This window comes from Dipodomys merriami, unplaced genomic scaffold (genome assembly GCF_024711535.1).
Source record: "Dipodomys merriami isolate MVZ:Mamm:240054 unplaced genomic scaffold, mDipMer1.0.p SCAF_814, whole genome shotgun sequence".
Classification (NCBI taxonomy): Eukaryota; Metazoa; Chordata; class Mammalia; order Rodentia; family Heteromyidae; genus Dipodomys; species Dipodomys merriami.
Genome location: NW_027206418.1, coordinates 8,887 through 29,923, shown reverse-complemented (window position 1 = coordinate 29,923; position 21,037 = coordinate 8,887). Strand labels below are relative to the sequence as shown.

The 21,037-nt window shown below is 41.0% G+C and overlaps 1 long non-coding RNA gene across 2 annotated transcripts; it reads right to left on the bottom strand.

The window, feature by feature from the left end:
- Window positions 1-121: 121 nt before the first annotated feature.
- LOC138819749 (uncharacterized) lies at window positions 122-20,867 on the bottom strand. 2 transcript variants are annotated; one of them, XR_011369606.1, is made up of 4 exons: window positions 20,794-20,867; window positions 15,732-15,824; window positions 14,302-14,478; window positions 122-682 (listed from the first exon to the last, which is right to left on the bottom strand). It is a non-coding gene; the product is annotated as an uncharacterized lncRNA (long non-coding RNA). The 2 variants fall into 2 exon arrangements; XR_011369607.1 differs by lacking the exon at window positions 122-682 and adding an exon at window positions 2,237-2,351.
- Between the last annotated feature and the right edge of the window lie 170 nt (window positions 20,868-21,037).

The window sequence follows — 21,037 nt, the reverse complement described above, 5'->3', positions numbered from 1 at the left end:
AGATTCATACTTAAATTTTTTTAATTGTTACTATAAAGATACGGGTTACAGTTTCATAAGTCGGGTAAAGAGTACATTTCTTTTTGGTCAATGTCACCCCTCCCTCTTTCTGTTCGGCTTATTTATAGTGAGTCTATTGTAACCTTCATTCTTAAAGACTAGTTTATCTTTACTGCTGAGCCCTAATTTTTCGGAATTCACTCTTAGCCCTCAGGTGTTCAATGAAGTCTGTTCACTTTGGTTGCCTAGAAACCTGATGTTTCAGCATAGCTTGAGCTTTGGGGATTGTGTCACTTACTACTCAGGTAGTTCCTCTTCCAGCTTTGTGGAATTACCTAGTGCTTGAACAGGGTATTATTCAGATAAAGTCACATGGGCACATCTGTAGATTCTTGGAACATTTTACTTACATAGCTGCATCTTCTGAAGTTTTCTGACTTTCATGTGGTAGCTGCTTCAGCCTTCCCTGACTCCAGACATTATCCCTGACTTATTTTGCCTGTGAGAGTTCTGTTGGCTTTAGGTTCTCCTCTGTGTGTTGTGGTTTGGAACTTTTCTCTAGGCAGAAAGCACAACTGTAGGGTTCACTTTGTTTTTCTTTTCTCCTGGACCAAAGTCTTGTTCTGTCTTTTCTCCAGTCTGAAAATAGTTCTTTCTTCTATTTTGTCTGGTTTTCCAGTTGCTGTGTAGGAAGGCAAGTGTAATACAAGCTTATTTACTTTACTGGAAAGCAAAAGTTCTCTCCATAATACAGTATTTGATATAATATAGTTAAATTACTTGATGTACTTGTTGATCTAGCAAGAGATGTCTAAAGGCAAAACAGAACAATTATTTTTGAAACATATTCATTTTTGTAATGTATATTGATTCCCTTACTAAGAATCAGGATAGTCTTCTAGGACAAAGTTGAGCTACAATTTGTATACTGTTTCTTTTGCAATATGACACTGTATTGAGAAATAATATTTATGTTTATACTATAGAATCATAGTTATATTTATACTACATAATCACAGTATATTGTAATACACAAATAAAGAATAGTTCCTGGGCTGGGAAGGTGTCTCAGTGGTAGAGCGCTTGCCTTGCATGCATGAGGGCCTGGGTTCAATTCCTCAGCACCACATAAGCAAAAAGAAAAAAGCCAGAAGTGGTGCTGTGGCTCAAGTGTTAGAGCGCTAGCCTTGGGCTGAAGATCTGAGGGACAGTGCCCAGGCCCAGTGTTCAGGCCCCACGACCGGACCCCCCCGCAAAAAAAGAATAGTTTCTGTATGTATGAGGCTTACCTGAGGGTGTTCCTTCATGCCAGTTTGTAGCCACACCTTTGTGTCTGTTCTCAGCCCTTGCCAGCAATTGATCTGTTTCTGACTATAGTTTCCTCTTGTTTAGAAGGTCATGTCACTGAAACTTTTTACTCTACTCTTGTGTAGATCCATACTTTTTATTTTGCTAGTTCTGTGGCTTGAACTCAGGACCTGGCACCATCCATGACCCTTTTTGTACTCAAGGCTAGAGCTCTTCCACTTAAGCCACTGTACCACTTCCAGCTTTTTCTGAGTAGTTTATTCGAGACAGGAGTCTCATGGACTTTTCTGCCTGGTCTGGCTTTCGAACTGCAAATCTCCAATGTCAGCCTTTTGATTAACTATGATTACAGGCTTAAGCCACAAGTGCCCAGCTAGATCTATCTATCTATCTATCTATCTATCTATCTATCTATCTATCTATCTATCTATCTATCTATCTATCTATCTATCTATCTATCTATCTATCTAGTAATGGGGCTTGTACTCTGGACCTCGACACTGTCCCTCAGCTCTTCAGCTTAAGGCGAGTGCTCTACCACTTGATCCACAGCACCACTTCCAGTTTTCTGGTCGATTATTGGAGATAAGAGTCTCATGGAGTTTCCTGCCTGGGCTGGCTTTGAATCTAGATCATCAGATCTCAGTCTCCTGAGCAGCTTGGATTACAAGCGTGAGCCACCAGCACCTGACTAGATCAATACTTTTATATTTGAAATGAAATGAAAATTTAAGACTGCTTATCTTATTAGCCTTCATCCTAAAGTATTTTGTGTTTGTAGGCAAAAATGGCTCAATTTTTAAAAAATAAATCACATAATAATAAAGCAAAAATGTCAATTAACCTTTCTTTTGTGCTTATACATCTCCCTTTTGTAGGAGAAACCACTGCCAAAGCGAATGAAAACTCCTTACCAGTATCTGTGCCATTTGATATCCTCTCCACCTTCTCCCCTGCTGTTGAGAGCACAGTGAGTAAGAAGTGCAAACTGCCTTACTCCCTTTCATTCCTGTCATGGGTTTCCATCTCTTTCCATTCTTTTCCTGCAAAGTCATGGGACTGCATATTCAAGGGTGCTAGATATTTGAGCATAAATCACTTCTGAGTAGTACAGTAAAAGCTATATATAAACTTCCCCTAAAAATATAGGAATATACATTGGAGAGTTACAGAAAGACCATGCACATAACATTTTATGGACCAGAAATTCTGAAGGTTTTTTTGGCCTTAGAAAATATCTGCTTTACAAAAATATTTTTTCTGATAATTTTTCTTTTTATTTTTTTTGGTCATGGGGCTTAAACTCTGGGCCTGGGTGCTGTCCCTGAGCTCTTCAGTCCAGGCGAGTGCTCTACCACTTGAGCTATAGCACACTTCTGGTTTTCTGGTGGTTTATTGGAGATAAGAGGCTCACGGGCTTTTGTGCCTGGGCTGGCAATGACCTGTGATTCTCAGATCTCAGCCTCCTGAATAGCTAGGATTACAAGTGTGAGCCATGGATACCAGGCTCTCATAATTTCATTTTTAAACAGAAGGGAAGAATGATCATTTAAAATGAGAGATACTTACACAACTGTACATGATTAGAAACATTTTAAGAGAGCACAGAACCTAAGTATCTTTCGTACATAAAGGTAGGTAGCTTGTGTGTGTGTGTGTGTGTGTGTGTGTGTGTGTGTGTGTGTGTGTGTGTGTATGTGTGTGTCCCAGTCTTGGGGCTTGAAACCAAGTCCTGGGTGCTGTATCTGGGCTTACTTCCTCAAGGCTACTCTCTACCGCATAAGCAGAAAAAAACCAGAAATGGCACTGTGGCTCAAGTGGTAGAGTGCTAGCTAGTCTTGAACTGAAGAGTTCAGAGACAGTGCCCAGGCCCAGAATTCAGGCCCCATGATGGACAAAAAAATACAAAAAATAAATTAAAAGGCCATACGAAAAGATGAAGTCACAAAACAAACCCTGAAAATAAAAGCAACTTGAAACCTGTGACTGAGGCACAGGAAGTACTGCTAAGAAGGATACATTGTTGCAAATATGGCCAAGTAAGATTCAACCATGGAGGTGAAGGGGGAATCAGGAGGTAAAGCCAGGTACAGGATGCTTTTCTCTTCCTTTTGTGAATTTACCACATTTGTATGCACAATTCTTTCCTTTTATTCAGGATTCCCTGCACTAGGATCACTGGGTCACAGGGCATCTCTCCATTCTCTTTCACTTAACTTGGTGGTGAAAATAGGAGCAACTCATGGTCAAAATCCACTTCTGGTAGGAGTTACCAGTAGTCACTACCATCGATGAGGTAAAAGAAAACATCAACATTTCCTATTAGGTCCTCATCAATTGCTTTGTAATCAAAAGTGATGAAGGGTAGGGGCTAGGGGAGTCAGCTCAAGTACAAGATCCCCTGCAGAGGAAGAGGGATCTAGTTAGTAGCTAGAGGCTCTCAGTTTGAACTCTAGTACTTCTGTTTAAAAACCTTTAACTAGGGGCTAGGAATGGGGCTTAGTGTTAGAGTGTTTGCCTAGCAGGCATGAAGCCTTGTGTTCAGTTTTTCAGTACCACCTAAAAAGAAAAAGCCAGAATTGGGGCTGTGGCTCAAGTGGTAGAGTGCTAGCCGTGAGTTAGAGATGCTCAGGGACAGTGTCCAGGGCCTGAGTTCAAGCCCCAAGATTGTTTTCTCTCTGTCTCGCACTCTCTATGTAGACAGATAGCCAGATAGATAGATAGATAGATAGATAGATAGATAGATAGATAGATAGATAGAGAGATAGAGAGAGAGAGAGAGAGAGAGAGAGAGATAAAATTTCTACAGATAATCTGTTACAGATATAGATAGATCTGTTATCTTTAGCAGATAGATAATCTATAGAGTTTATCTATCTATATCTATATCAATTGGTATCTAGTTGTCATTTATATTCATGATTTCAGGACATCAAAGATTTACTCAACATAACCTCATTACTGCTTGTATTTCAATCTTGGGGTGTGTGTGTGTGTGTGTGTGTGTGTACCTACACATGCATGCTGGGGCTTGAAGTTATAGATCTGTGCTCTTGTGTGGCTTTCTGTTTTGTTTTTGTTTTCTTTCTCTCCTTTTCTCTTTCTTTCTTTAGGTGCTAGTTCTAGGCTTGATATCATGGCCTAGTTCCAGTCCCTGAGACTTTTACCCAAGGTAAAGCCACAGCTCTACTTTGGCTTTTATTCTTTGGTGTTGTGGTTAATAGGCAAGAAGAGTCTCATAGATTTCCCTGCCCAAGGTGGCTTTGAATTGTGATCCTCAGATCTCAGGCTTCTGACTATCTAGAATAGCAGGAATGAGCCACCAACGAATACCTAGCTTTGTTTGGCTTTCTGGGTTTCCATAGTACTCTGTCACTTGAAGCAAACCTCCAGCTCGGCATTTTGCTGCTTACTGGAGATAAGACCTCATTCATTTCTCTGTGTAGTCTAGCTTTTAGCATTGTAAATTTGCTGCACTTGTTGTGCGTTGACATCCTTGATTTCTTACGTGGAATTGTTCATAATCTCATTGAAGAAGTCTTGTGTGTGATGAATTGTGTGATTTTGGAGGTTCTCTATCTTTGATGGTTTAATTACAATGTGTTAAGTGATCACAGTTTGTTCTACTTGAAGTCTATTGGGCTGCTAAATGCTTGAATATATAGGCTCATGCTAGAAATCAAAATTGGAAAAGTTTTGATCATTACTCCTTCCTTTTTGTGTCGTGGGCCTTGAACTCAGAGCCTAGCTCTGTGCATGAGTCTCTCTGTGCTCCCCCCCACCACTTGTCAGAGTTGATCATTTCCATTTTGCTCTGTTCACATGTGTTCTGCTTGCCAAAATTTGCTGCTGAACACCTCTAGTCATTTATTTATTTCAGTTATTTCTTACAAGTTTTCACTTTTGTGAATTCCTGGTTTTACTGAAGATCAAAGGTTGGGCCTACATATAACCAGGAAATGATACCTGGAATTTGTGTGAGTGGCTCAGACCCCTTTAATTCTATTCTTACTGCCTTATCCTCTTTCCTGCAATCCACACCAGTGGCCAGTTGGGGCTTTCTTACAACTAGTTGACCAAAGCACAGCATTGGATCTAGTTTACTCCCAGTTCTGCAGGCTTTCTCTGAAAGATGGCCTCTGAAATCTTAGATTTAGAACTCTCTTGGCTTTCCATGCTTTCTCCTCTCTCTGTACCACACACACACACACAGACACACACACACAGACACAGACACACACACACACACACACACACACACACACACACACACACACACACACACACACACACACACACACCAGACATTTAAGCCATGATTTCTTAAGTAGAACTATCTTTTGATACTTTAAATAGTCCAAAATACTTGATGTGGCACAAAGTAAATAGTTCATATTTTCTTTTTGTTGCCAGTCCTAGTGCTCCATCTCTTTCTTGGGTGCTATCCCTGAGCTTTTGTGCTCTACCACTTGAGCCACAGTTCTACTTCCAGAATTTAATGCTTATGAAGGCCCAGGTTTGATTCCTCAGTACCACATAAACAGAAAAAGCTGGAAGTGGTGCTGTGGTTCAAGTGGTAGGGTGCTAACCTTGAGCAAAAAATGCTCAGGGACATTGCCCAGGCCCAGAGTTCAAGCCCCAGGACTGGAAAGAAAAAAAGGAGGTAAAAATCTCACAGACTTTCCTGCCCAGGCTGGATTTGTACCATAAACCTCCTATGTAGCTAGGATTTCAGGTATGAGTCTTAGGTGCCCAGTTTAGGCATCCTACTTCAATAAAGCTTCCTCAGCCATTACTTGTGCAGAGCTCCTATCCCTTGTTTTTCAAGAACTTATTAAAGGCTTTGCCACATTCTTTAGATTTGTTGTCATTACATTTCTATTATTATTACTTCCCCCCATCACTGCCTCACTCTCTCTACCTTTCTCTCTCTCTCTGCCCTCTTCTTTTTTTCTTTCTCTCTCTTTCTCTCTCTCTCTCTCCTTCCTGGTGGGTTTTGAACTCAGGGTCAGGATGGGGTATCATTGGCTTAGTTCTTTTTTTTCTCAAATATGATGGCCTATCATTTGAACAACAACTTCAATTCTGGCTTTTTGATAGTTAACCAGAGATAAGAGTCTCATGGATTTTCCTATCTAGGCTGGCTTTGAACCACACTCCTCAGATCTCAGCTTCCTGTGTCACTAGGATTAGAGGTATGAGCCATTAGTACCCAGTTTCAAATAATATCATTTTTAGTTTTTTTTTCCTGAAGTCATTCATAGCTAAGAAACAATGATGCTAATTTTCATTAAGGAATTAAGCCTCTTCAAAGCCCCTTAAATTCCAAATGTTTTTGAGTTTTCATGCTTTCTCTGAAACCTATGGACTCGGCAAAGTATATATGTGTAAATTCACATTACCCCATCTGCCTAGCCCAGCTTGGCTACTGCCAACTTGCTTATTCTCCCTAACATTTGGGAACGGTGCTTTCTGTGGAGCTAAGATGTGCAAACCAAAGGATTCAAGCATACTCGGTAAGGATAAATCAGCCTTCATGAGGCCTCCTGTCCATGGAAGACCCATGCTGCAGGGAAGAGTTTGTTCCCAAGAAGAAGGGATGCAGATTGGAAAGAATGACCTGGTGTGCTGTAATTTGCACTGTGAATTTTATTGCTCTTTTGAAAACCACAACCACACAGATAATTGTTCATGAGGCCACTGCATTCACAGCCCATCTCCACTGATATTTTTTGCCAGTTGTGGGGCTTGAACTCAGCCTGGGAACTGCCACTAAGCTTTTTTGCTCAAAGGTAGAATTCTGCAACTTAAACCCATCACTACTTCTGGCTTTTTCTGTTTATGTCACACTTCATGCATGCTAGGAAAGCACTCTACCACTAAGCCACATTCCCAGCCTTCACTGATCTTTTTATGCATTCCATTTTTCACATGTTAAGTAGAAACCTTGTATATCACCAGGAGCAGAGAGGGACTTATAGCCTGTAACAGACCAATGCAATCAAAATAGTTACCTAGAGGGTGAAATGTGTTTCAAACTTAAATTTTAAAAACCCTAATTTAATTAGAGTTGGGAAAAGGATTTCCTAAAAAGATGACCTCTAAAACAACAGGCCTTGCTTCAGGGCTTATTAATGTTCAATGTCCTATGGTGTAGGGTGGGGCCATGGTTTTAAGTCACAGATTTTGCCCCAAAGGATTTCATAGATCCATAGAATAAAAGAAATTCTCAGAGAATGATGAGAGACTGAATCATTAAATGCCAGTGGTTTAGTACTAAGTGTTATAAATAAAATAAAGAAGGAATTACTCAGAAAAATGAATCTATGCACAGAAAATGGGCAAAGCAGTCTTAACTGGGTAATGAGATGAGAACTTGGGGGTGTGCCCTGCTTGGGATGTGAGATGATTGGGAGAGACAAAGGTATGCAGTCTTGACTAGAACATGTATTGAAACATGTATTCTAAAATCTAACAAACCTGGTCCAACAGTGATGCCTAAGCCACCTTAGAGTGGCTTCATCAGTACATCCAAACCATGCCCAGCCACAACCATCCACTTTAGCATTGGTTCATCAACTTATGCATTTGTGGTTCCTTTGCTATGGACCAGGGATGGAGCGTGCAGACCCAGGGCAAAGTCAGCAGATCCTAGATGGCTGCTTCTGAACATACCCTGTGGTTTGTTGATAACTGGCTTACACTTACATCCAAGACAAGCTCCTTGGCTGTAAGCCATGGAAAGATGACTGAGGCAGGAAAGTCAGAAGGAAAACAGTAAGTCTGATCATGGAAGTCAGGAATCTTCCATGTAGGCACAGTACCTAGGCCCTGGGTTCAAGCCTCAGGAATGGCACACCTAAAAAAAAATAATACAATAGTTGTAGCTAGTTTCAGTGACTGTAGTATTTGACCACACCTAGTGATTAATGTGGAGACTAAGAACAAAGTTTGGGCAGTATGCTTGCTTCTTTTTCCTCCTTTGGTGATATTCCACACTTTCCAGGCTTTAAATGATCCCTTCCCCCTGGTAATCACCAAATGCAATTTCTAACTCAAAATGCTCTTTCCCAGGCTTGGGGACTTAAAGGCCTGTCTACTAGACAGCTCCAGTTAGCCAGGCTATCTCTCAATGGTGAAGCAAAATTATTTGCCTAAAACAGAATTTGAGATTCCTTTCCCTGCTTGCTAGAACATTTCTCTTCCTACCATCTTCTCATTGTAATAGTTCTACCATCTATCTTATTATTTGCTTCAGCCAAAAGCCTACATCATCTTTGGAGCAAGTTCTAATGTCTCATTTTACAAAACCATTTCCACAAGCTGGGCACTAGTGGCTCACACGTGTAACCTTAGATACTTGGAAGGCTGAAATCTTAAGGTCACAGTTCAAAGCCAACCCCTACAGCATAGTCAGTGAAACTCTTATCTCCACTTAACCACCAAAATGGCCAAGAGTCCAGCTGTCACTCACATGTTCAGCATTACTAGAGTGAAAAACTAAGTGAGATTGCTAGGCTTTGAATTCAAGCCCCAGTACCAGCAAAAAGAAAAAGAAAAACAATAAACAACAAACACTACTTCATCTACTACTTTTACTCTATTGTTGACATTCTAATCTACACTGACCTGTACTAAACAATGGCCACACAGGGCTCCTGGCTTTCACTCATCATTTATTCTCCACATTGCCACCATGGTGAACCTTGAAAAGCACATATCACATAGTGATACCTCCTGCTATTATCCACAGTGGAAAGTTCTAGAAGAAACCCACATTGATTGCCCTTGCTTATATGACCCTATGTGACCAGACTCTTCTCTGGGTCATATGCATCTGCCACCATCCCTCTTCACTCATTTCATTCCAGTGACACGCAACCTTGATGTTCCTCAAAAACACCAAGTCTCCCACCTCACAACCTTTGCTCCAAGTGTTCCCCTCTGCCCAAAATCATCTTTCCCCAACTCTTTCCTTCATGACTTGTTTGCGGAACTCACACCTTAATTCATTAGTCACCATTTCCAGGAAGCCTCTTTTATATAGTTTTTATTTTGTCGGTCGTGGGGCTTGAACTCTGGGCCTGGGCATTGTCCCTCAGCTCTTCAACTCAAGGCGAGCACTCTACCACTTGAGCTACAGCGCCACTTCCTCCAGGAAGCCTCTTTTGATCATCTTAAGGTAGCTGCACCCAAGGTTGTGGTTGAGGCAGAACTTAAATAACTCCATTTCTCCATTTTCTTTTGTTTCATAGTGTTTGCCACTGTTTGGATTGGGGGGGGTCATGGGGCACGAAATATGGGCCTGAGCACTCTCCCTCAGCTCTTCAGCTCAAGGCTAGCACTCTACCACTTGAGCCACAGTGCCACTTCCCACTTTTTCTCCTGATGTGATGCTGAGGAATCGAACCCAGGGTCTCAAGCACTCTACCACTGAGCCACCTTCCAAGCCTGTTTGGATTTTTTAACTGTTTCTTTGTCAGTTAGTATCCTCATCTAGAACATCAGCTCTATGAAAATGAAGTTTTTATACATTTTAATTCCAGGCCATTCCTAGACATTAAAACAGAGCTTGGCTCCAAGTTTTCCTTCATTAAATAGTTGATGCAGGGCTGGGAAGGTGGCTCAGTGTTAGAGCACTTGCCTTGCATGATTGAGGCCCTGGGTTTGATTCCTCAGCACCACATAAGCAAAAAGCAAAAAGCCGGAAGTGGCGCTGTGGCTCAAGTGGTAGAGTGCTAGCCTTGAGCTGAAGAGCTGAGGGATAGCGCCCAGGCAAAGAGTTCAGGCACCACGACTGGACCATAAAATCAATCAATCAATCAATAAATAAATATTTGATGCATCACTGCCAAAGATGGTGGATACCGATGGCATGAACTTTCATAAAATCGTTGAGCATGCTGGCATCAATTTACCTCTCTGTCTGAAGATGAAGTTAATATACTATCTCTTTCAGAATGTAATGGGAGTCATTATAATCAACGGAGAGGCTCAAGTCTTTACCAATCATTGTGACACAAATATTAGAATCTATGGGCAGGGAGCCATTTGAAAGTGGTAATCACAAAATAATGGAGAAAGAAATTTGTTTTATTTATGAACCTCCTGAGATCTGAGAAAGTGGGCAGAAATAAAATACTCCCATTTGCAATCTAAACATTCATAAACACAGTTCACACTAAATAAAATTGCACTAACATTTTAACTGACATCAATAGACATTTTGTTAAGTGTTTTGTTTTTTGAGCTCATTTATATATCTATGGTAAGAAGACTCCCTTCCATTTGAATATTTTAGTGGATATACTTTTCAAATGAATGTCAGTGCTACCTTCTGTGATATCACCCTGGACAGAAGCCTTTTGTTGATAACATTGGGGTATCATTATAAGCTTACACTATTATATCTGAGTAGGAAATAGCAATGCACTGTGAAATTATAAAGGCAAACTTTCATGTGCATCATACTGCTTTTTTTCCTCCTCTCTCCTCTGTTATGAATCCCTATGTAGGACACCCGGCTGGTTCCACTTTGGCTCCTAAGGATTTGACAGGACCCGCAAAAATAAGGGAATGGTTGGGGAAGCAGGGGGAAGATATTGAAGGGATGACACAGATCAAGATGCACTGTAGACATGAATTGCTTGGTTTTTGGTTTTGATTTTTTTGTTTTGTTTTGTTTTGGTCATGGGCCTTGAACTCTGGGCCTGGGTGCTGTCCCTCAGCTCCTCAGCTCAAGGCTAGTGCCCTCCCACTTAAGCCAAAGCACCACTCCTGGCTTTTTTCTGCTTATATGGTGCTGAGGAATTGAACCCAGGGCCTCATGTGAGTGAGGCAAGCAGTCTTCCAATGAGCCACCTTCCCAGCCCCGAATTGCTTGTTCTGAATTCCAAACATTCACTACATAATCTAAAGATTAAGAAAACTGAGGTCAGGGGTGGTGAGAATTGTGAAATGGGAGACATGGTTCAAAAGGCACTGCACCCAGGAACTGCTCTGCTGCATGGCCGCATCTCTGTACAACTACCTAACTAAAACACACATAGACACAGACACAGACACACAGACACACAGACACACAGACACACACAGACACACGCACACACACACACACACACACACACACACTCTCTAATAGTGAAAACGAGAATGAAAAACTTAAACCTGGGAAAAAGGGGTACAGTCACTTCGGGCTCCTGATCAGAGTAGAGGTTGATTTTAAGGGGTGCCCCTAAATTTCTGAACTGGGTGATTGTCCACCTTGAAAGAATGAACTTGTGTCTCTGGGGGTTTGGGTTTTTAATGCAGGACATGCAGTACACAGAAAGGATCCCCCAGTTAACTAGGAACCACCTTCTCTTCCGCTGCCCTGTTCACCTGCTGCCAGCACCAATAAGCTGGGGAAGAAGAGGACCAGCTAGCCTGGAGGGGCCCAGGGCACTGACCTGGAAGCTAAGACTGTGTTTGTGAGCTGGAGCCAGTGGCTCACCCCTGTAATTGAAGCTACTCAGGAGGCTGAGATCTGAGGATCTCAGTTCAAAACTAGCCGGGGCAGGAAAGTCCATGACATTAATCTTAAGCTAACCACCAGAAAACTGGAGTGGTGCTGTGGCTTACAGTGGTAGAACATGAGACTTGAGCAGAAGAGCTCCAGGACAGTGCCTAGGCCTTGACTTCAAGCCCCAGGACTGACTAGAATAAAAATCATCTTTGATGTTTGTGGAACTCAAATTCAAGGTCCCAGTTGATTGAGTGTGTCTGGTTTTACAGGGCTCCAGCAGGTAGAAGAATTACTATATTGTTCTTTTTTTGACAGTCCTAGGGTTTGAACCCAGGGCTTGGGCACTGTCTCTGAGCTTGTCTCTGCTCAAGATTAGCATTCTATTACTTAAGACACAGCGCCACATCCTGCTTTTGCTGTTTACTGAGGAACCAAACCCAGGTCTTCATGTATGCCAGGCAAACACGCTACCACTAAGCCACATTGTGATTCCTGAAGAATAATTAGTATAATAATAAGTATATTTATAATATTTTTATACTTACATCATTATATTTCATTTACTATTGTAGCATGTATATTTTATCTATTATATATAACATTTATATTTATTTGTATATTTACTAGATATTATATAATATATAATGTATGTATGTTATAGAATATAATATGTAACATATTAATACATTTTATAAAAATGTTTTATATCATTGCACTTATAGCATTAATATAGTAATTATATTTATAATTCTAATATTTTGTAATAATAATTATTATGCTGGAAGAAAAACTGGGGGGTCTCCAGAGGACAAGAGGGCTCTGAGAATTGAGAGGGGACCCACTGGGCTCCTGTGCTTCCTTCCCATGAGTGACCATCACTGCTTGTGTTGGTGTTTGTGTGTGTGTATATGTTCTTATGTTTTTGTCAGTGTCAGTACTGGGGCTTGAACTCAAGGCCCTGCATAATGTGGCTGAGCTTTTGCTCAAGGCTGGTGCTCTACTATTTGAGCCATAGCCCCACTTCTAGCTGTTTCCAGTGGGTATTTGGAGATTAGATCTCATGGATTTTCCTGCCAGGGCTAGTTTCAAACTACCATCCTCAGAACACACCCACCAGAGTCAGTAGGATTACAGGTGTGAGCCACCATTGCCTGGCCTGTGTGTTTTGTGCTGGTACTTGGGCTTGAACTTAGAGCCAGGGCTTTGAATTTGTTGAGCTTGTTTTCTCAAAACCAACACTTTGCCCCTTGAGCCATATCTCCACTTCAAGTTAAGTGTCTCAGACATTCTTGTCCAGAATAGCTTTGTACCAGGATTCTCAGACCTCAACCTCATGAGTATCTAGGAATAGAGGTATGAGCCACTGGCACCCACTTTGTATATTTCTTAAATTAAATCCTGTACTCTCTCACTCCCAACCTTCAAGAGCTTCTGTTTCAGAATAAAATCCAAAGTCTCTACCATAGTCTAAGGGAACTTATCTTGGCTAGTGGTTCTCAAATACATCTAGAGGGCTTCTTTGAAGCAGGCAACACTGGACCCTAGCCCCTGACTAAACAGGTCTGGGCTGGACCTGCTAAAGTTCCTGGATGAGATCACTGCTTCTGGGTGGAGACCACACTTGTAACTCATTGCTCTGCACAAGCTGCCCACTGCCTGTCCTACAGCAAGCATATCCTCTACTCCACACACTGATTGTGATGTAGCCACACTGGTTTACTGACTCTAAGACAGGCCAGACACCCTCAACTTTGAGCTCATGACCCTACCTGATTCTGGGGCCTGGGTGAGTTGCCTTGATCTCCTAAGTCACTTTACCACATGACGCTTTTCTGAAATCATACCTCACTGTAAATTGCCAACACTCCTCCCTAGCACATCTCTCAATCTATTTTTCCATCATATATTCAAACATATTTATACATTCTCCACCCTCCCCCACCCCCACACACTAAAGCATAGAACTTCAAAACAAAGTTTTTCTTTTCTACTTGCTACAGTGTCTAGAACCTAATAAACTCAATAGATAAAAAAGAGTGAGATGGGTACTAGTGTCACACCTGGAATGTTAGCTATTCAGGAAATTGAGATCTAGAATCACTTTTTCCATTTATTTCCCATTTTGATTAAAAATTAACCATTAAAGAACTTTTAAAAAGAATCAAAACTTCCTTATTTTCTGCAGGTTTCCTTCACTCCCTTTCACCTAGTCTACCTCAACCTGTGTCCCCATGGGAGCTTTGGCATCTCAGAAAATGTTCAGTGCCCCAGACCCTAGTTAATTTCAGACAGAATCCAGCATTACCTTTAGTCATGTGGTGGGCAGAGCAGAAGGCATCTACCATGTGTGCTACCCAACACCTCTCATCCACACCTGTGCTACTTCCATACTCCCAGCCACACGAGCACCACTGTGTCACCATTGCTTACACTGGCCTAGGCATGGGCTTCCATGGTCATCAGGACAAATGTCCTGGGAGCTATTTTACCTGCAACAGGTGACATTTCCTGATCTGGGTAATCACTGGCACTGGAGCAAACCAGGGCCATGGCACTGCAGGATGCATCTCTCTGCAGCAAAACTTGGGGCCCTTCCTTCCCAGACACAATGGAGATCCTGGACAAGTCCCCTAGATGATTCCATGAATGTGTCTCACAGCCCTCATCTGTCAGAAATGAACAAAGAGGACAGAATTGTTCAAGTTATTTTCTTTCTTCATAGAAGGGTGCACTATCATCCTGCCCCCCAGAGCAAGGCAGCACACCAAATGGCGGGATCCACTTGGTTTTCATCCCAACCCAGGAATGATATTGTGCCTTTTCCTGTTGCTCAGGAGTCAGGATCACATCTTTGTAAACAATCTGTTACCAGGGCAATAGGTCACAGAAGGAAGACAGAAGGCATTATAACCATCAGTTCACCATCCCTAGCCAGGAGGCAGTGTATTTTGGGAGGCCATTGCTCAAAAACAAACACCCTTTTTACCTGCTAATGAAACTGCAACTCCACTGCACCCCATCTTTCTCATTATAACAAAAACTTAGAAGAAAAAGGAAAGAGTGTTTTGGACTTCTTGCCAGGACTGGCTTGAAACCACAATCCTCAGATTTCAACCTCTTGAGTAGTGCCAAGCTTTTCCATGAGACAATTCTCTCAAATTAACCACCAAGAAAGAAGCAAAAAGAAATAGACAACATTCCAGACCTTGAGCTGAAGATCATGGACAGCACAGCACACATGCCCTGATTTCAAGCCCATGACCTGCACATCATCATCATCATCATCATCATCATCATCATCATCATCATCATCATCATCGACATCATCATTATAATGTGAATTAAAAAAGTATAAGACCCTATTAAGAATATTAAAATTGAGTGAGTCAGGCATTTTTTGGTGGCTGACATGTAATCCCAGTTAGAAGCATGAAATCTCAGGATGGTGGTTAAAAGCCCACCTGGGCAGGAAATTCCATGAAGCTCTGATCTCCAACTAACCAGCAAAAAGCCAGAAGTAGAGCTGTGGCTCAAGTGGTAAAGCAACAGCCTTGAGCAAAAAAGCAAAATAAGTGACCAGGCCCAGATACATAGGGTAGGACAACTAATAATTAATTAATTAAATACAAATACATAAATAAAATCAGAATGGAAGATGAGCACAAAGCGCCAATTCCAAATCTTAAAATGAGCAGAGAATTGGTGGCTTACACCTGGAGCTCAAGCTACACAAAAGACAGAACTTGAAGATCTCGGTTCCAAGGCAAACTAGGCAGAAAAGTCCATTAGGGATTTGTGAATGTGTATGAGTCCTGGGTCTTGAAGCCAGAGCTTGAAATAGAAATATGTTTCTTAAAGGTAGCACTCTACCACTTTTTCTCTTTAGGGGATTAAATGGAGATATATCTTACGGACTTACCTGCCTGGGCTTTCAACCTCAATCCTCAGATTTCAGGTGCTGATATAGTACCCTCAGCTTCTTATCTTCTATGAGAATTTTATCTTCCATGAACTGCCAAAAAGTAAAAGAAGCGAGAAGTTGATCTGTGTGGCTCAAGCCACAGAGACTGCTTCCTTTTAGGGAAAACAAACAACAAAAACCCTCATACACAGTGGCCCTGCCCTGCTTTCAAACCCAGGAAGTTATCAGGCCCTATGTTCAAGCCCTAGGACCATCACCAACAACAACAAAAGAATGACTCAGGGACAGGGACTAGGCCCAGAATTCAAGCCCTAGGAACAGCATCAAAAATAAAAGAAAAACAAATTCAGAGACTGTGGCTAGGCTCCAGAGTTCAAGCTCTAGAACCAACACCAGGACACACACACACACACACACACACACACACACACACACGAGAAATGAACAAAATAATGAGAAGATGGCAAAAAAAGAGAAAAGTCAATGAAATATTTTTAAGTAGTAGCTCATGCCTATAATCCTAGCTACTGTAGAAGCTGAAATCTTAGGATTGTAGTTCATAGTCAGCCTGGGCATGTGTGCCAGTACTGGTGCCTGAACTTGTGCTGTTTTGCACAAGACTAGAACTATACTACTTCCAAACACTTGGTGATTAATTGGAGATGAGAGTCTCAACAACTTTCCTGCCCAGGCTGCCTTTGAACCACTATCCTCTGATTTTAGAGCCTGGGTAATGTCCCTGTCTTCCCATGAGAATCTATTTTTTTGGTTGGTCATGGGGCGTGAACTCGGCCTACACACTGTCCCTCAGCTCTTCAACTCAAGTCTAGTGCTTTACCTCTTGAGCCACAGTACCACTTCTGGTTTTTTGGTGGTTTATTGGAGATAATTGTCTCACGGACTTTCCTTCCCAGGCTGGCTTTGAACTGCAATCCTCAGATCTCAGCCTCCTGAGTAGCTTGGATTACAGGCGTAAGCCACTGGCACCCAGCTTTCTTTTTATTTTTTCTTTTTTGTGGGTGATGGGGCCCGCTCTAGCTCTGGATGCTGTCACTTAGCTCTTCAGCTCAAGGTAAGCATTTTACCACTGAGCCACCTTCCCAGCTCCCCCATGAGACACTTATCAGCTATGAATTACCAAATTTGTTTTACAAAGCCAGATGTTGAGATGCATCTCAAGGTTCAGAGCCTGTCAGCCTTGCTCAGGACAGGGGAGAGACTCCTGCACAGTGATCTTGCCCTGATTTCAGGTCTAGGAAACAGTCACCACTCCCTGTGTCCCAGCCCTAGGACCGGAACCAAAAAATAAATAACTCCCCCGTTTTCACTGTATTTGATGTTGGTATAATTTGTGAAGGGGAAGGGGAAGGGGAAAAACAAATTTTTTAAATAGGGATACAGGTGGACCTATTGCAACAATGAGATGTACAAGATATTATGTCGAAAAATGAACTTTACAGCTTTTGCCTGTGTGTGGGGGGGGGAACGGGGGGGGGGGAGGGTGGAGAACATTATATAAACAAAGCCATCAATGAAGCTGTGGCTCAAGCTGTCACAGTCTGCTAGTCTTGAGAAAAACAATACAAAAAATGCTTCATTCATAGTGGCTCTGCTCTGACTTCAAGCAGGAGAGTGGCCATGTCATGAGTTTAAGCCCTAGCACCAAAAATGAATGAATGAATGAATAAATAAATAAATAGAGCCAGAACTTTATCTGTGGCTCAAGCCATGGAGACTGCTAGTCTTGAGAAAGAAAGGGAAAAACCTCAGACACAGTGGCTCTGCCCTGATTTTATGACTAGCAAAAGTTAAGGCCCTATATTCAAGCCCTAGGACTAGCAATAAAGAAAAAACAAAACAAAACAAAAACAACAACAACAAAAACTTGGCAAAAACTCTGCAAAAAAGCCCAAGTCCTAAGTTCAAGCCAGAGGATCAGCACCTAAAATAAATGCAGAAAGAAAGACAAATGCGTAAAGAGCCAAAATTTGAACTGTGTCTTGAGGTGGGAAGCCTACTACGCTTGAGAAAAAATTAGGAACAATGACCAGCCCTTGAGTTAAAGTACTATAACAAGCTCCAAAACAACCAATAAAACTCAAAACAAAAACCTCAGAAAGAATGGCCAGGCCTAAATAATAAGCTAGATGACATGAACTTACAAAAAAGAGAAAAGGAATAAAAAATTAAGTGAAAAGGAGGGCAAAAATATTAGAGGCAATTCAAGATTTTAAAAAATATGGTTCATACCTATAATCCTACCTGCTCAGAGGGCTGAAATCTGAGCATTTGTGTTTTGAATCCAGCTTGGGCAGAAAAGTCCATGAGAATTCTTTTCATTTGTGCTATTCCTGGGCTTGAACTTGGGGAGTTTTGCTCAAGGGTAGAGCTCTACTGCTTCCTACCTATTGCTGCTTAATTGGTGAAAAACATCTCATGGATTTTCATGCCTAGGATGGCTTTGAACCTTGGCTCTCAACTTTCAAGACTCTGTATCGTCATCTTGGCTTCTTGTAGTACTCTTTTCCTTTCTGTATTTTTTGTCAGTTGTGGGGTTTGAACTCAGGACCTGTGTGCTGTCCCTGAGGCTCTTGTACTCAAGGCTTGTGCTCTACCACTTGTGCTATAGCATCACTTCTGGGTTTTGAGTGGTTAATTGGACATAAGAATCTCACAAGGGAACTGGAAAAGTGTCTCAGTGGTAAAGCGCTTGCCTTGCATGCTTGAGGCCCTGGGTTCAATTCCTCAGCACCACATAAGTAGGAAAAAAAGCCAGAAGTGATGCTGTGGCTCAAGTGGTAGAGTGCAAGCCTTGAGCTGAAGAGCTGAAGGAAAGCACACAGGCCCAGAGTTCAGGCCCAAGACCGGATCCCCCCCCCAAAAAAAAAGAAGCTCAGGGACAGTGACCAGGCAGAAGAGTTCAAGCCCCAAGACCGGCAAAAAGAAACAAAGAAAAAAGAAAGTGAGTAATTAAGCTGTGGCTCAAGGTATGAAACCTGTTAGCCTGGAGAAAAAAGGTAAAAAACGTAAAGAAAAATTTAAAAATAAATTATTCCCAGTACCACACCTTCCAGTGCACTTTTCCCTACATCCTTAGTGTGCAGACAACCAGGCCAATGCCCCTGCTATATCCTATGTCTCAATGACAAAAATTTCGATTATTTGAAAACTGCCTTCCAAGAATTGCCACATGGGACCACATGGGGAATTATTGACCACATGCAATTATTGACCTCAAAAATATTTATTAACATGATTTCTTTGATTCTTGTGATTTTTCTATGTCCTTCTCATCATTACTTCCCTAGCACCTAGCAAATTACCTGGAATAAAAATAGAGAAACATGTCTGCTTACTGAACATCTGCATGTATATTTAGAATACTAAGCTAGTTTCAATGGGGTCATCAACACTGAAGATTTTTTACTATGAGCCTCATACTTTGGAAAAAACAAAACAAAACACATTTTATCCTCAAGAACTCTACATTTGCCAGTTGCCAGTCACTGATACTGTCATCCTAGTTACTAAAGGGAAGGAGGTGCTTGTGTTGTTCAAAAATATTGATGTTATAAAGATAAGGAAAAGCTGATAAATTATTATAGACTAAAAGAGATCAAGTATACACAACTACATATAATTCATGATCATGTATTTGTTTTTAGAGAAAAAAATTGATAAGGACAGAATTGAGCCAATTGGCAAAACTGGAATATAGACAAAAGATTAAGCAAAAATATGGCATTGTGATTAATTGTTGATAACTATACTGTGGCTATGTAATAATGGGACATTTTTGTCCTGAGATCAAGATTAAAATATGTAGGAATAGAGAACTACGAAATATACAATTTAATCTCAAATGTATGTCCACAAAGAGAACATACATGCAAGCATAAGTGATTAAGCAAATGAAGGAAAATATTAACCAACTGAATTTGCATAAAAATCACAGAAATAGTTTATATTCTTTTTGTAACTTTTCCTAAATTTGACTATTTTTAAACAATACTAGATTGAATAGTGAAGAGATGCACTTGAACTGCAGAAGATAAGTTCCTGAGGATTGTTCTGAGAAGGCTTAATGGAGAATGCATGCATTGGGGGATAAGAATAAAAGATCAAGTGGTACCATATGAAAATTATGGAAATCCAAACATTCAGACTACAACAATAAAGTACCAAGAGTAAGAAAATTCACAGATACAGAAAATAACTCAGGGCTACTGTGGATTGAGGGCTGAATGGTTTAATGGCCCCAAATTTTTGTTGAGGGTGATGGATATGTTTTGGATACGATAAAGGTGATGGTTCTACAATACTGGAAATGTACTGAATGTCAATGAATTGTGGTTATAATAATAAATGTTATTACTATTTCCCTATAAAGAATAAAAAATCATCCCAGTTTAGAGGCTACTGTTTGCAGGAAACTCCCTGACATTATATATTCACAGGAAACTGTACTCTTTATTTCTTACATTCAGTAGATTTTAAACATGTATTTCTTTATGTGTTTTTTTCTTCTTTTAAGGTAGAACTTTGCTAGCACAGGCCGGCCAGGAATGTGCAATTCTGCTACTTTGTTCCTTGAGGAATGTCTTTCTTCTACACAAGACATTCCATAATAAAATTTATTATCTAATAACAAAAGCAACAAGATCAAGTGTTACGTTCCTTACCCTAGGACTTAGGAGCAAACAGGACATCCTGACTTATATCAGCTCCCTCTGTCCAGAAAGCATTGTGTGCCTGGTGCTTACTGGTTTATAGAATGTCTCCTGAGCCTGGGAAAGATAGGCATAAAAGGAAAAAGCATCCCTTGTCCTGTGCATGAGCAGGCAACCGAATATATGTTGTATTAAATATTTCTCTGGATATAGAACCTCCCTACCCCTCTCTGACCTTAGATATGCATATAGCTCCCAAGTCACCAACAAAGAGCAAGGCTTTGCCCAAGGCTATTACTTCCATATGGTAAATGGTTACTATCTCAGTTTTTAATTCACTGAAGTGTCACAAATAAATGAATCAAAATCACCAAGAAGTAATAACTTACCCTGGCAAGTTTGTCTGGTTTGCAGGAGATGTACAGCTGGGAAAACAGCTCTGTTATCCCTTCAGAAAAATCTTCATCTCCTGAAAAAAACAAAGTCTCACATGAAAAATATTCCAGCAAAACTGCTGAGGTTCACAAGAAAGGTAAGAAGGAAGAGGAGTGAAGGCAGCAGAAGTATTCATAACAATTTAATGAGCATGGAATATGAGTGCTTATACAATTTTTTTCCTTTCCTTCTGAGGGT